At 48.1% G+C, this 15,784-nt stretch overlaps 1 protein-coding gene across 7 annotated transcripts in view; it reads left to right on the top strand.

Annotated features, from left to right (window-relative positions):
* Window positions 1-5,809: 5,809 nt before the first annotated feature.
* ARSG (arylsulfatase G) overlaps window positions 5,810-15,784 on the top strand; it is a 39,659-nt gene continuing 29,684 nt past the window's right edge. For 3 of the 7 annotated variants that reach the window (XM_052688041.1, XM_052688034.1, XM_052688038.1), the window contains exons 1-3: window positions 5,825-6,119; window positions 6,825-6,991; window positions 7,768-7,867. The gene's annotated coding sequence lies outside the window, so the exon portion shown is untranslated. Of the gene's footprint in view, window positions 6,150-6,824; window positions 6,992-7,767; window positions 7,868-15,784 lie in introns of all 7 variants that reach the window. The other 4 variants (XM_052688039.1, XM_052688036.1, XM_052688037.1 and 1 more) reach the window with 4 other exon arrangements.

Below are 15,784 nucleotides of genomic sequence, written 5' to 3'. Positions count from 1 at the left end.
TGGTTATCAGGCCAACTGCTGTGCCTCTGCCACAGCCTGCACTGCACGTCAGATGTGATTTGGAAGTCTCAAGGCTCAAGCAAACTCTGCTTCAATGGCTCGTCCTGATTCTTGTGTTCACACTGCTCCCTTTTTCTCCACTAAGTGAAATTGCTGTAGTTGCATTTGGCAATCGGTTTGGTTACTTGATATTTAAAGTATTAATGATGCTTGTGTGCGTTGGCGTCAGTGGCAAACTTCTGTATCAATTATGTATCTCAGTACTGTATAGTTAGATTTTTCATTATTTATGGCTGTTTTCTGCCAAATTCTGCCTCCTCCAGAAATGGCTCACTGGCTGTTTGGCAATGTGAAACAATGTTCTGCAGCAAAACACTGATTTCTCCTTAGCAATTTTTCTTTCTAGGCCTGAGAAGCTTCAGTCTCTCCTCAGAGCCCAGATATGGCTGGCATGCTGTGGGCACTACAGCGTGAAAAAAACTCAGACCAAGTAATAATGATATATATGGCCACTTCTTAGCATGAGTATTTGTCTTAATAACATTAATAAATAAGCCATAGAAATCCTTGGGTTGCCATGAATCTGCTGCGGGTTAATAGGGACCTGCGTCCTCTCTCCTGCCCTCTGCATTGATTGTGAAGAGCATCTCATGGATCTCTGGAATCAGGAGTGAGAAACACAAAGCATTGCTCTGCTTTGCAATGCAGTTTTGTTTCTGAGTCTTCCATGTTTCTAGAGCAGGTGCTTCTGCTTCTTAGCACTTGACCACTTTTTTTGCACTGGAACAGTTGGAACAGCCTTAGTGATGTTTTCCCTTTTCAATCTTTTTAATGATGTCGAGATCTTGTTTTTGTACGTCTTGTTTTCTGAGATGCTCTCAGTTGCATATGGAATAAAACAATATCCAGAGAGCAGGGTGGTGCCGCAGAGGAACTGCAGCAAGGTTCACCCAGGTTATGGCCTTGTTGAATAAAGCTGTCATTAGAAATAGCTTTTCCTTATTGGGAGGACCTGCCTGAGGATACATTGGAGTTGTAACAGAAGTGCTGGTAACGCTGAGTGACTATTTCTGAAATATGCATGCTGCTGGGACGTGAGCTCTGTTAGCAGAGCCAGGGCTGGTAATGGACTACTGAGCAGTAACCTGTGGGCTCTGGTAACATGGCTGTGTGCTGTGTCTGGCAGCAGCAGGGAGAGCCATGTGGGCAGAGAAGGGCTGTGACTGGGTCTGTGAGCAAGCAGAAGTCTTGTTGCATTTGATAAATTATTTAACAGAACACCTAATTGCACTGCATGTAGGTTGGGTTTTTGAGCCTCTTCCTTCCTGTTAGTTGGTGATTACACAATAACTGACACAAGGGAACCAAAATCAAGTGAAGCTGTGCTGGAACAGCCCTGCTCACTGCTTGAGCTGAGCATGGCTGCTCCTGGAGCTGACATCCAGAGCCTTGGTGAGGAGCTGACATGGACAGTCTGCTCTGGAGTGGCTGAATGGCAAAGTGCTAGAGCAGCAGCTGCCAGGTGGGAGCAGTGTTGGGGATATGGGTGGAAATGGGATGAGTCTGCTCTGGTGCGAGTTACTGCTGAGTTACTGCCTAATGCACACAAGCTCTTTACAACTGTATGGAAATTACTCAGTGAACTCGGTCCAAGGAGTCCCACAAGGTCCTGCAGTAGGGTGGGTCATTTTGTGTCTAATTTAGATAGTATTGGATTGTGGCAAATTATTCTGCGTTCTTCCCTTGTGCTTTTATGCACGCTTACTGAGGGACAAAATGTTTTTTCTTGGTTGAGTGCAACTTCCATTTTTAGCAGCTGTCTGGGCTCCGTGCTTCTTGCTCCTTATTGCTAAAAGGAAAGCTCTTGGAAGGCTCTATTGTGAGCTTCCCAGTCTGGCTTGTGAAAATTGCTGTGGCAGAGTCAAAATCCTTGCATGTGAATTCAGTAAACGAGCTGTGATGACTTGAAGATAAGGAATCAAAACCCCCAGCAGAAGTGCACGCTTGAGATGTTAGAAATGGTCACCGCTCACACATGCACTCAGGGGCACTGGAGACCACGTTGCTGTGTCTGCTTTGCTCCTCAAGAGAAAGTGGAACAGTTTGATTAATTGCTGAGCACTCGGTTTGACAAGCCTGAATTTGATGTAGGCTGCTCTGAGGAGGGTTCTGGCTCAGAGCAACTTCCAACCTGTGCCTTCATACAAAGGGTGAAATTCAGAGGGCTTGTCTTCCCAGCTACTGGCTGTCACTAGCAAGATGTACATTTGTTCTGCAGGCAACAAGGGCTGCAGGGCATGGGAGGATAAGGTAGGGACATGTTTGTCAGCATACACAGTAAGTGCATAAACCTAATTTCTCTGGAGAGTTTAAAACATGACGTAATATGGATCAGTGAGATGACACTGATCAAGGCCAGCTAGCATTGATTAATTTAGGACTTCAGAGGAAGCATAAAACTCTGTGCCTCTCAGTATCTGCTGTCTTTGAATCCAGTGTTCAATGTAAAGGATCCTGTATCTTGCCAGTGTAGAAGATGCTGTGCTGTGTTCCCAGGCCTCTCCCCATTGACAGGTAGCAAGACTTACAGTCAAAATGCTTGCAGCCTTGTTAGGTTTCCATTTCTTTCCCCTATCCAGGATCAGAGGTCTGATGTCTCTGAGCCATGGTAAAGGCTCTGCCCTGTGTTCTCTAGTTCTTGTTGGCCAAAACCTGGAAGACAGTCAACTTATGTTAAAGGAAGCTACTTCTTTCTCAGATTCAAAAGGGGAAACAGTAGAGGAAAAAAAGGGTGTGTATCTTAACACTGAAACTCCCCCATGCAGACTTGAGATGATGAATGACTGTTTCCACACTGATCATATACCATGCAAATGACATTTGTGGGATGACACCAACCCTGTGTCATTAATGGCCAGCAACTCACATCAGGCTATTAAGTCAGTCAGCACTTCCACAATTAGTATGTGTGCTCAGCAGCCTGACAGCAGGCTCGACTTTGAGTGCTCTGTGTACCTGCAGTCTTTGGTTGAGAATGGTTTTAAGCTTCTATAGAAAGAAAAGGCAATATCTATAAATGATGCAGGCCTTCTGGGGTTGCCTAGGTGTAATGGTTTGCACTATTTTCTGTATGAGCTTGATTCTTCTACATTAATCCACATCTAGTCACAGAAGCAGCTACCAATTGATGACCATTTCCCATTGAAGCCTCTCTTCTTCCTGAAGAAAGAGGAAACAAGCAAACAGCAAACCTCCAAAACAACCAGCATTTTCAAAGAGTTAATGTTAGGATTTGCAGGGGAGAAAGCTGAGCAAGCTGAGCAGGCCTTGAGCAGTGGCAGCCTGTTTAGCTCATGTCTGACATTTGCTAAAAAAACTGTCTAGAATTAAGGGAAAAACTTCCTCTTCTTCATGCAGATGACCCAAGCAGACTGTCTTTCACCCTCTCTCCCTTCCCCTCTTACAAAACGTTGAGGAGAAAAGGGGATGTGATTCAGACCAGGCACAGCAAAGCGATGGGCATCAGAGCTGCTGTCTTCAGTGTGACGCAGGAGCTGTGTGCACAGCACTGCTGTGAGCTGATGGGGGGATCCACGCTTGCAACCTGCAGCTGTGAACTTTAAGTTACACCTTTAAAAAAATACTCTCAGAGCTTCCAGTTTTATCACCTGGGCACCACAAACCTGCCTTCTGCTGCAAAGGGTGCTCTGTCTACGTGACTCTGCAATACTGAGGGAGAAACACGTTTTTCAGAACGCAGCAGATCCTTTGTTCCAAGTGAAATGTTGCCATTCATTGTGTAATAAATCGGTGCATAATCATCCCTACTATCTTTTAGTTGTGGATGCCAGCGAGGCAAGGGAACATCTTTTCAATGGATGAACGTCAGCAGCAAGTCACCCTGTCTGTTTCTTTGTCAAGACAAAGCACTGATTGACACAGATTTCCTCCTTCAGAAAGGAAACCCCATTTTCCTGCAAGAGTAGCATAAACACACGGAGAGTATTTATACATGTGAGATGCAAATCAATTGTCAGAAGTAGCTCCTCACTAAGACTAGCAAGGTAAAATGTTTTATATTTCCCTTGACAGAAGCAAGGATCGAATGTGAAAGCATCTGGCTGACAGCCGAGCCTTTAGCTGGAGCCAGGCTTTATTTTCTGTGCCCTGTATCATTTGCTTGCAGCAAGACAAATGTCTGTCATTATACCAAAGCACAGGGGGACGTGCAGCATCACACCTTCGCTTACACCTTTGGCTGCCCTTGGTGTTGGAGCAGCTCTGTGCAGGGCAGCTTTCCTTGGATCAGAGCTACTGCCCAAATTTAAGCAGTGTTTATAGCAGCTAACTGAACGAGGGTCAGCTTCCATCATCAAGGAGAGAAAAACCACTGCAGAGAGCAGTTCTCAGCCTGAAGCTGTGTCCCAGGTTGCTCATGTGAGTCACTCCTTGGTCGGGCTGCTTTCTCCCAGGCTGTGTCACTTCACACACCTTGAGTGAAATGAAATCACCTCCAGCCTGCGTGCCACCTTCCTTACTGAGGGACGGGCAGCATGTTGAGATAAGTTCTGCAGAGCACTCAGACTCCTGGAGAAAAGGTCTGCTCTGTCTTCTCGTGAAGGATCACTTTCTGTGCAGGTCCTCCAGCGGCTCTTTGTGGCTGGGTTTCATCAGTCCAGTTCCACATTCACTTTTGCAGTGACCACTGCAGAAGGGCTCCAGGTCTTGGCAATGATATAGGAAATAACCCCACATTTTACAGTTCCTTACAAGCAAAAAACTGACAGAATCCTCATTTGAATTCCCATTTCCTTAGCTGCAGCTCTTTGGATCATGGACTTCTGTAGTGTGGACTAATTTTTTCTCCATCATTCTGCTTGCATTTCTTGCAGACCTGGGTGTCTCTCCATTCCCACGTCTCACTCGGCGCAGGTAAATCCAGCTCTTAATGCAAAGTCTGTCAAACAGGTCAGAGCTGAAATCATTACCACGAGAAACAGCGGATCCATAGCACACATAAATGGTGAGATTGTTTGCTGCTCTCAACCCTGTCCAAAGAACTGCCTGCTGATGTTTGCAAGTACGCTCAGCAGCGTGCCTGGAAATGATGAGGGCTGGGGGCGTTGCATGCATCCAAACCGCCCCTGTTTGCTTCAGACAAAATCATCTCAGAGGGGCAGAGGGAGCAGTGCTGTGGTCCAAGCACAGGACTGAAGTGCAGGAGATCTGAGCACTAAATATAGCAGCTGTGCTCAGTCAGCACAGCAGATAACATCCCGCACCGGGACGGAGCTCTAAGTGTGAAATTAAATCCCCATCTTGGCACTGGGAGAGCTGGGATCCTGTCTGTTCTCTGGTTTGTGTCTCTCAGATGTCTGGGAGAATGAAAACATCAAGAAACAAACAAGCAACAGAACACAGTTTGGATCTGTGGGCTGGATTCTTCCTCTTTCTCAGTGATTTTTATGGGTCCCTTCCACCTCGGGACAGTCCGTGATTCCGTGATCGTGACCTGCCTTTTGTTTCTTGTTTTAATGCAAACACCAAAGAAACAGAAGCTGTGGGGCCGTGCAGCTCCTGGCAGGGAAACACAGACAACACACCTACAGAACCCAGAATCCAGGAGCTGCGATGCTCCGCACAAGAGAAAGAAACCCATGGATGGGCGCGCTTATCCTGGGCAGCGCAGGAATCACCACCTTCTGCCTTAAGCTCCGCAGCCTTAACGCGCTGCCCGGCTCGGAGGCGGAAGGTCGGCGTGCCCGGCTCCGCCCGTGCGGGGGAAGGGGCGGAGGGGCGGGCGGGGCCGAGGGCGGCTCCGGGGCGGTGGGGCCTTTTCCGGCTGCGGGGCTCCGTGTCCGTGTGGGTCCCGCGTGGGTCCGGTCCGCAGGTCCGTTCCTCGCCGCACGGACACAGCGATTCTGTTTCGGGTATTCCATCCGCAGCTCTTCGTTTAGTAGTGGTCCGTGTGACGCCTGCACTGGTGCCGATCAGTTGCTGTGTACGCGCGTTAGCGTTTGCTTGGTTGTCTTCATAGCTGTGGAATGAATTCCGTTAATAAAATACGCTCCTCTCTCTCACGCGGACATGTAAAGCGAGTAATTGCGCTCCTGCCGTCAGTGAGTGCTGGAAAACAAATCCCAAGTGCAGTCAGGGCAGCTACTGCACAGCTTGGGGGGGGGGGAGGAGGATTGTTGTGTTGGGATGTGGGATGGGATGGGATGTGTTGGGATGTGGGATGGGATGGGATGTGTTGGGATGTGGGATGGGATGTGTTGGGATGTGGGATGGGATGGGATGTGTTGGGATGTGGGATGGGATGGGATGTGTTGGGATGTGTTGGGATGTGGGATGGGATGTGTTGGGATGTGGGATGGTTGTGTTGAGATGTGGGTGGTCCTGTTGGGGTTCTGTCCCATGCTGAGGGGAGTGATGCTGCTGGTGGCCCAGTTGGGTGTGATGGCAGATAGGCAAGCTCTTGTTGTGTGGCCTTGGTGTGCAGCGTTGCAGCCGTCGTTGGTGAACATTTGTACTTCTGTGATGGGCAGAGTGCTGCTGCAGGGTTGGTAAAGATGGGAGATATCAACACAACGAGATCTTTGAAGCCTCTATGTTGTGTTACATGTTACAGTACTGCACAGCAGCTGGTCTGTGTATTTTTGTGCCATGAAACGGACTGAAATTCATTAAAAATCGCAATAAGTGGGAATATTGCAGCTCTGAGAAAAGCTGTTAAGCGAGTTGATTGGCTTATTCTGCTGCAAGGTAATTAATAATTTAATGTCATTTTAATAACTTCGTGCCATTCTGAATTCCTTGTACAGGTCTGTTCAAGAACTCCGTTTAGAAGATGGCAGGAGATGGCTGAAGGAGTACAGTGAAGCCTTTTGCTGTGGACTGACCGTACAGATCCCAGAACCTATTCCAGTTGCAGATACAGCGTGTGCTTCTCAAGTAAATGGGCACACTGTGAGCCTACAGACTGACTCAGGTACTTAATGCTGTTAGGTGATAAACAGAGGGAACTTGAGATTTGAGTTGGCCAGTAATCAAGGTGGAGATGTCTGTTAAAAGCCTGTTCCCAGTGCTTAGTGCTGGAGAGAACAGGTGTGAAGACACTTTAAAGGTCAGTCTCTTGCAAGCCCAAATGCCAGCTCCTGTAGCTGATTCTGTAGCTTTTATTCACTGAAGTGGTCCCATTGCAGATGGCAGGGTGATCTGAGAGCAGCAGCCTGGTGCTTCAGGAGCTGGTGGAATTACTCTGTAAAGGCTATACTGTCAGCCAGTGTGCATGAGAAATAAACTCCCTCAATAACTGCAGTGGACAGAGAGGTGTTTTGCCTTTTGTTGAGCATAATAATGTGGGATTTATGTTCTTGTCAAGTGAAAGTTGAGAAAACAATTAGGGCAAGTACAGTAATAAAATTTGCTATTCGCCCATAGTGGTGTTTTTCTTGTGGTGCTGTTCATTAGGTATTTTGCTGAGCCTATTCTAATATCCATAGGGCCAAGACGACTTTGCCCCCTAGCAATCAGCAGCAGATTCAAGCACCTACATTTCTTATTGTCCTTTCTGTGAACCAAAAAAAAAACCAACAACCCAAACCACGTAGGCTAATTGCCTGGAGGCTCAGGCTGTCCGGCTCAACACTGAACATTTCCTTAGTAAAAATGACCCTGCGTGTTCACACCTTTTCTCTGTATTTCCACTTGTTTCCTGAAAATAGCCTTGTCATCAATGGTTCTTTATTTGTTTGTTTATCTCAGGGGACAAAAACCAGGAGATGCTTTTTGTGAGGATAGCTGTGCTACGCCTCCATCCAGCTGAGTCTTGGAATTTCCTTTGGACAAACTCCTGTGACAGAAGGTACTGTGTTGTCTTACAGCAATGACTTTGTGTGCCTTGAAAACTCAGATGACTTTCAAAACAGAAACAGTCAGCTTCAGTTGAACATGATGGTCTTTGAGGTCCCTTCCAATGGAATTGTTTTGTTCTATTCTGTTTGCTGCGGAAGTGTGGTGGAAGGTGAGCAGGGTTACTGCTTTTTAGTTTGTTTTATGGCTATGCGATAGAAGATGGATGTATTTCCACTTCATTGCTATCTAATCTTCGCAGAAGGTGGGCACACGAGTGGCACTGATTCTGCTGTGGTGCTAAAGATTTTAACAGGAATGCCGTGGTGCTAAATTCTGAGTGGAACCGTGCTGCTCAGACACCCTTTCTTCTGCTGAGTGTCACATGCAAATAAAACCAAGAGGGGAGTCCCTAACAAACAGCAGCGTGTTTTTTACCTGCTAAAAACTTCCTGACATGTGAGAGGTGAGCTGTAAGTCTGGTAGTTTCAGTGACCCGTGCCACGCTCAGAGCGTGGGTTGGCCCGCTGATCACAGCAGGGCTCCCTGGTAAGTGAACTGTGCCAGTCCTAATTACGCTCTTTGGCCCTTCCCTGATAAAGCTATCAAGCGTCAGACTTTGCTAGGCATGTCACGCTCAAACAATCAGATTTGCATGGTGACGGGGTGTGCGGGTAAGGGCAGCAGCAACCCCACAGTGTCTTCAGCCTTAAAAATACCGTATGAAGAGCTGAAAGCATCGCTGAGAGCTCGGCCGGAGTGCCGGCTTCCCCCCCAACGCTGGGCTCCGCTTTGCCATCCGGGAGCCCCGCGGAGGCGGCCAGCAGGGGGCGCCAGCGGGCTGCGCAGCGCCGCCCGGCCCCGGCTCTGAGCTGCACCCCGGCGGGAGGGGGGGGGGAGCGCGGCGTGCAGCGGGGCTGTGAGTGGAAAGGAGCGGAGGAAGATGAGGAGGTGTAGAGAGGAAGAGTTTACCTAACGCAGGCTGTGAAACTGGGCGGGTTTCTGGACTGTGCCAGTGCCATGGGCACCTGGGGAGCTCAGATAGGTGTCCTCTGTGCTGTGCCCAGCTCGCAGGTGTGAGCTGCGGTGTGCCACGCTGAAAGCTCTCAGGTCTGGGCAGTCCCAGAAGCCAATAGCCAAACTTTTCTTTCTTCTCCTTCAGCAGCCGTGCTGTTGGCACCCTGCTGCAGGGCTCTTTCGCTGCTCGCCCACCTGCATCTTGGTGCCATCACCCGCTGCCCTGCAGATCTTGTACAGCAGGGCATGAATGCCAGTATTGCATCTTCAAAACTCTTATCAGCTGTTCCCACGGCCTCCTGAGACAGAGGTGTCAGGAGCAGAGCACCGCTGCCAGGGTTTGCCTCTGCCTGGGAAGTGCCATGGGAATTGGTGGCTGGGAGCACGAGCTCTGCCTGGGAGCTGACGCCTCACTCGTGAGATTTATTTCACCATCAATATGTACCACTCAGCCTGTTTGAGTGTCCCTGCACGGCGAATTTCACAACCCCTGCATTAGTTTTTGTTTCAGCTGTTGCTGTAGATACTGTCGCTTCTGTCTCTGCACGGCTGCTTGTTTTTCTCATCTTTCTACAGTCTTACTAAAGAACTGAGGGAGCATGTAAGTTTAGGGTTTCAAAAGGAAGCTGCGGTCTGAGACGTGCAAAGAAATGTCAGCGGTAGAGAGTTATACTTGTGGTTAGAAACAAACTGTTTATTTGTTTTGCTAACAAGAAGCAGGTGTTGCCAGGGCACTTGGAGGGAGAGAGGCAGAAGGGTTCTGCTGCACACAGGGGCTGAAGACCTCCTAGCTAGCATTAACCCCACTTTTATTAAGAGCGTGGAGCAGAATGCAGTGGTGAGAAAACGACTCTGAAGTCTTTGGTCTTACAGCATTCAAATCTTAACATCTTGCAACTTTCTCATTTCGTGTTGTCTGTTTATGGTGAAAGCCTTACTGTCATGGGCAGGGCCCAGCACAGCCATCAAGTCTCCTTCCCCTGAGTCCCTGGAAGTGTTCAAGACGAGCCACAGGTGGTTACCAGCAGGTTTTGATGTGGTGTAGGACTAAAGCATACAGAAAAAGCAGGCAAAAGAAGTGTAGAGTACACACAGAAAAGCTCGGGTATTTAAAGGGTTACTTTCCATCATTTACTACAGACTATTTTAAAATTTACAGCGTGATGAGAATCTACCAGTGCATTAAAAATTCTTCACTGAAAAGCTCATGTTTGTATCATCTCTTGGCTGACACTGGTTGCTAACAGGATGCTGCAGTGTTTGGTCTCTGCTGATGCCGCCTGTATCCAGGAATGTTTGTCTTCATCACTGCTGAACACTTCTTTTATAAATAGGGTCTGGGGTGTGCTGCACTACACACAGCTGCAAAAGTTTAATATCTCATGTACTGTAAGGCTAGTGCTAAGGTTGCAGGAATGAGAGTCCCTGTGCACAAGTGAAACAGCATTTGCAGGTGAAAGGCAGCGGTGAGTGAACTGCTGCTCTTGAGGGAGCTGGCTGTGGGTGTGGGAGACATCATCTGAGGGCAGCGCTGCCCTGAGAGCCCGTCCTGGTACCAGGCCCTGTCCTTGGCAGTGCATTGCAGGCAGAGGGTCAGACGTCTGCCCGTGTGGAGATCGAGAGGAGGCGCCTTGGACTTTAATCCGGCTTATTTACATAGTTTCTGATTTTTATGATTTTTTTTTCCTGAAGCGGGTTCACAGATTTAATTGGCGCCTCACGTGAAAGGTTTAATTTCCTGTGTCGGGGTGTTATTTTTAATTAATGTTACCAGGATGTGGTCAGCCTTTCATTTCGCTTTACATCACCTAGGTAGGATATTTCCTCTCTTTCCTGGTAACTTGACTCACTCATCCCTGGGCCCCAGACCAGGCTGGCAGGTGAGAATATTCCCACTGGGCATCATTTTCAGGATTAATTTGTGCACCCTGCTGCACAGATCTACTTTGGTGCTCCCTTCCTGCTCTCACACACTGAGAGCAATTAGTTTCTCTGAAGTGTGTGAATTATCTGCTGTTCTGCCAATGAGAAAGCACACAATAAATTGCATCTCTGTATATAAATAGCATTTTGAAATAGAAACACACATTCTGATATTTGTTATTGTTTTTACACAGAAACAAATGAACCCTATAAAAATATACCGTTTATGTTCAGTTATTGCTTTACACACACTGTTAGCTGACCAGTTTGGCTCCTTCTTTTGCACAGAAGACGCCGTTGTCCCCAGAAGTACAACATGCAGGTTGGGCTGCAAGGTCTGGTCCTTAAAGAATACAGTCCAAGAAGCACTTCCAAGTGTACAGGTACATTCCTAAGTGCTGCCACTGTCAGATTTCACCAGCAGAGCAGCTTGCAGAATTGGGTCAGAACTACAGGCAAATGCATTGGTGACAAAGAAATACTGGCTGGACTTGGTTAGGCTGTATCTACCTTTAGAAGAGCCAGCCCTGCTTCCTTCAGATACACCCCTGATCTTAAAGGCATGAAGAAATTCTTGAAAACTCCTGTCTTATTCAAGGCTGTGCAAAATAGATGGAAGAAAAATCGTGGAGGTGCGAAGCTAACGCTGTAGATCTGGGAAGGATATGGGCAGCTTCAATGAAAACTTTTGACAAACCAAAGATTGAACGTGGTTTTGTATTTAAATATTGAGGTGATGTGTTTGGGCCAGGACTTCTGCTAATTGTAAAGGGAGTTTGTTTCCAAGTTCTCTTCTGAGAGCTCTCAATTGTGAGATTGAAAGAAGCCGTGCAGGGCTCTGACTCCTCACCAGCTGGGGCAGGAGAAAAACAGCCTGCGAATGGGAGAGACTCTGCAGGCTCTGTCTTTCCAGGTACTGATTATTTAATGTGTTTTACTTCTGGCAGAGCATGGGGACTTGTGCTGAGTCACTGAAGGAGTGAAAGTCTTGCAAGGACCAAGTGGTTCCCCTGCAGGTGGACATGGGGAGAGTTTTGCTGTTGCAGAATTGCTGCACTCAGAGCTTTTGAGCTCACAGAGGTGTGCAGTGCTCCTGTTGGACTCCGAGGCCAGGAGGACTGAAGAATGGCAGGCAGCTCTGTGCAGAGAGTGCGTGGGTTTTGTTTCTGGGTCTTTCTGATGATGCATGGGAGGGGTCTGGGTTTTCCTGGAGGCACAAAACCAGCCTGATCCATCCGCCTGGTGAGACCAGCTGACAGCAGTGATCCAGCCCTGCCTCACGTCACCGATAGTGCCGTGGGGCTGCTCCTCTGAGTGGCTGCTACTGATAAGCTGTTGTTGATAAAGCCTGGGGTGCATGAGGGAGGGAGATACAAGTGCAGGCAGCATTTTGGTGACTAATGTGTTGTGGTGAGGGCGAGCTCAAAGCCTGAAGGCATGGGCTATTGCAGGAGGAGAGTGAGGGATGTTTCCCAGCAGTCAGGGAGCCTTGCAGTGTTTGGGAAGGGGCAGAGTGCTCAGATCCTAGCAGGGTATGGTCCTCCTGCTCCACACGTGTTGCCAAATGCCAAGTTTCTTGGCATGCACGATGCACAGTTCAGCAAAAGCTGGCTTGTAGCACGCAGCTGCCTTAGTAGAGCAGAAGAGCCCTGCTGTGGGTGCACCCCAACTTCAGCCCAGTCTTTGCTGCTGGATCCTGCCCTGCTCTCCTCTCTGTGCAAACCAAGCAGTCTCTTTCCTTACACCTGCTGCTGGCTTTCTATGAGAACGCAGAGTGCAGCATTTACTGTGCTAGCTCCTGGCTGCCAGTGCTGAGCCATGAATAACAGTGCCCATGAGAACTGAGGTGTCCCCAGAGCACTGCTGTCTGCAGCCAGGATGTGTGCCCAGGGTGTGCTGACACCAACAGAAAAAGCAGGCATGCAAGGGGAAGGTTTTAAGTGACTTTGCTCAAATGTTGTGTCTGGAAGTGGCTGAAACTCAAACTGGCCTCAGCAGTGGATTTGTCCAAGGGACAGTGTCAGAAATGGATCAGAGGTGACTGAAATGTCTGTGTATTCTTCAGGTGACCTGGGCACCCATCCCTGTGTTACTTAGTCATCAATTTACAGTAACCCCACCTCAGGAAACCTTCCCCCATTGCACACAATGGGGATAAGCAGGGGCTGTGCTGGGGTTGGGGCACCTGCTCAGTGCCCAGGGCAGAGCTGGAGAGTGCTTTGCTCCAGCAGCAGCATTGCATGGGGAGCAATGAAAACCAAAACCCCTCTCCCTGCTGGGGTTGGTTCCCTGTGCCCAACTCCCACAGCCCTTAGACAAACCATGGCTGTAAATTTCTCTGGTTATTCCAGGTCTTTGGATCATTCTGCAGCAGATCATCTCCATGTTGGTGAGCTCTCACCTGGAGCAGTGCGTCCAAATGTGGAGTCCTCAGCACAGGAGAGACATCAGTGGCCAAATGCAAAGCAGCCTTGCTGTGCAGGTTATGGTAACTTCACGTGCCCTCTGCTAACTTGTTGTGGTGCTCAAAGCAAAGGGCCGTGGTGAGGGGTGCCAGGCTCTGGCACGAGCTCCCAGCAATGCTCACAGTGCCCAAGGGCTGGGCAGCCCACAGCAAGCAGCCAGCAGCAGCTGAAGGAGCAAAAGCCATTCACAGCATTAGTGAAAGCTTTGACAAAAAGGAAGCAGGGGGAACTATTGTCTTGTTGGCCTTCTTCTCATAACGTCTGCGTGTAATAAGTCTTTTGGTTACGCTTGTGGCTTCTGTGACAAAGCAGTGATTTAGGGGGCTGTCTTTACAGAGGCAGAGCTTCTCACACAGGCCAAAATGCTGGTGAGTAATATTTTACCACAAATTGTCGTAACTGGGGCTTGACAACTGCTGTAGGAAAGAGGGTGGGGGGTTGTATTTGATTTATTGCATGACTTGCTGCAATTTGCAGGGAAAAAAAAAAAAAAAAAAAGAGCTTTATGCTAGCGTAGGCTATGGGTTTGCACATCTTGCAAATAAAAGACTGTGTGAGTGCAGTGGGGAGGGAAAACTCTGTATATCTCTGCCAGGAACCCCGGAGTTTGCCTCGACCCATAGGAGGTACATAAACTTCAGCTGACAACAGGGTTCTTTAATTGAGAGCATCTTTGGATGCCTCCTGCAGCAGCACTGCACTAAAGGGAACCGTTCCCTCTCCAGCCCAGAGCCCCCAGGCCCCTGTGGGTCTGTGCTCACAGTGCTGATGGGCAGCGGGCAGATTTCTGTGCAAAGCATCTCTGGCCAAAGGGAAACACGTGCTCTTGGTGTGGTGTTCCAGTGCAAAAGGAGGGGTTCTGCCTTTCGGTGTTACCCACTGGTCACCAAGTAGAAAGTAATTCCTCTGCAAACAGCGCTTTTCTCTTTGTTGCTCTTTAAACAAAGCCAGCAGTTACTTGAGCCTCTCTAAAACTGAACTCTGAGACATCTTCAGGGTGAGCTCTAAGGAGGGAGAAGGATTGCTTTTTGTGCTTGCATCAGTGTGAAAATTCAGGTCATGTTTACTATGGGCAGCTGGAAAACAATGATCTCACATGCTAACAACTAACATCTGAAGGGAATCATTAAAACACTTGTGTTGTTTTGTAAGCACCTACTTCACTTTTTTTTTTCCTCCCCAAACCAGTTTAGCTGTTTTTAAAGACATTTTTCCCTCTGAGTACCTGATGTTAGCTCATCTAAAGCAAGTGACAAAGGCCTACAGGTTGCTGTTCCTTTTAGTTTTCAATGGGGGAAAAAAAAGAAAGGGGCTTTCTTTTGAAGACCTCTATTCCCCCAAACAAGGAACAAGAGAGCTTTCTGCTTTAGGATGGACAGACACCTATGGCTGGCATTTTTTGCCCTCTGCAAGCTGCCCTTGTGTAATTTCCTGTGCTTACATCTGGTTGGCATTGCCCTTGTTGGCGAGATGACTACAGAGCTTATACAATCCCTTCTGAAGGCTTGCAGAAGTGAGCTCTTCTCTCCCACGCTGTCCTCCTATTTACTGGTTCAAATTGGATGTACAGTTACTGAGCAGAAGTGTTTTTGCTCTATTTTATTCTGGCATTAATGCCTTCAGACCAGGATAACAGAGGAGGTCATGGGCCATTAATTTAAACCAGGTGGGAAGAATTACTCAAAATTGTGTGGTGGGAGACATGATAGTGTTACAGCTTTATGTGCTCTTATACCTAAGAGCAGCCTTTGTAAAGCTCTTCTGTTGTTCTTTTGTGGAAGTTGTTGCAAATAATGTTTGTTCACTGCTGTAAACGAGCCAGAGTCAGATCTGGAGACTGATGATCTTCCTGGCACTCTGGTATTTGTGCCGTCTGCTCTGCTTGCACATATTATCATCTCTGCTCTAGAACTTTTGCAACTGGAATGAAAGCAAATTGCAATTAGTGTGTATCAGTGGTGTGATGAGTCTTTCAGCAAGTAGTTAATTTGCACATTGAATATATGCACTCATATTTGAAACGATGCAGCATGGCTGTAGTGCTCTTTGCAGGGGTTGGCGGTTCTGGGAGCTACAGACTAAGCGAGGGAGGACATAATCTCAACTGGTATAAAGAGAAGTGAGGTTTGAGGGGGAGAAAATTGTCACTTAGTGCAACCACCCTGGAGTTTTTTAGCTTGGTTTCTGATACACAAGCTGTCCAGCCTGGCAAGTAGAAAGCATTCTGCAGTTGAGAGAGATGATATAATAATGACATGATTGCCTGCTTCTTGAAGACATGCAGATCACCTCTCTGAGTAGCACCAATTCAATTCCCACTCACACCCAGCAGCAGCAGCTGCTTACAATCAGGCCTGTGCTATAAGGGTTGACAAGAGTACCCTTGAGGTCAGCACTAAGCTACCAGCTTCCAGGCAGCTCATATAGAACGTGGGATTGCCCAAGCTGCAGGGCAGATGCACTGCTTCAGCCCCAGGAATGATGTGCAGCAGCACAGCCCTCCTGGTAGGGGAAGCAGCAGCAGC

The sequence above is a fragment of the Tympanuchus pallidicinctus genome, unplaced genomic scaffold, assembly GCF_026119805.1.
Source record: "Tympanuchus pallidicinctus isolate F22 unplaced genomic scaffold, pur_lepc_1.0 scaffold23, whole genome shotgun sequence".
NCBI lineage: Eukaryota > Metazoa > Chordata > Aves > Galliformes > Phasianidae > Tympanuchus > Tympanuchus pallidicinctus.
Note: the sequence above shows the minus strand (reverse complement) of the source record. Positions and strands in the feature narration are given on the sequence as shown.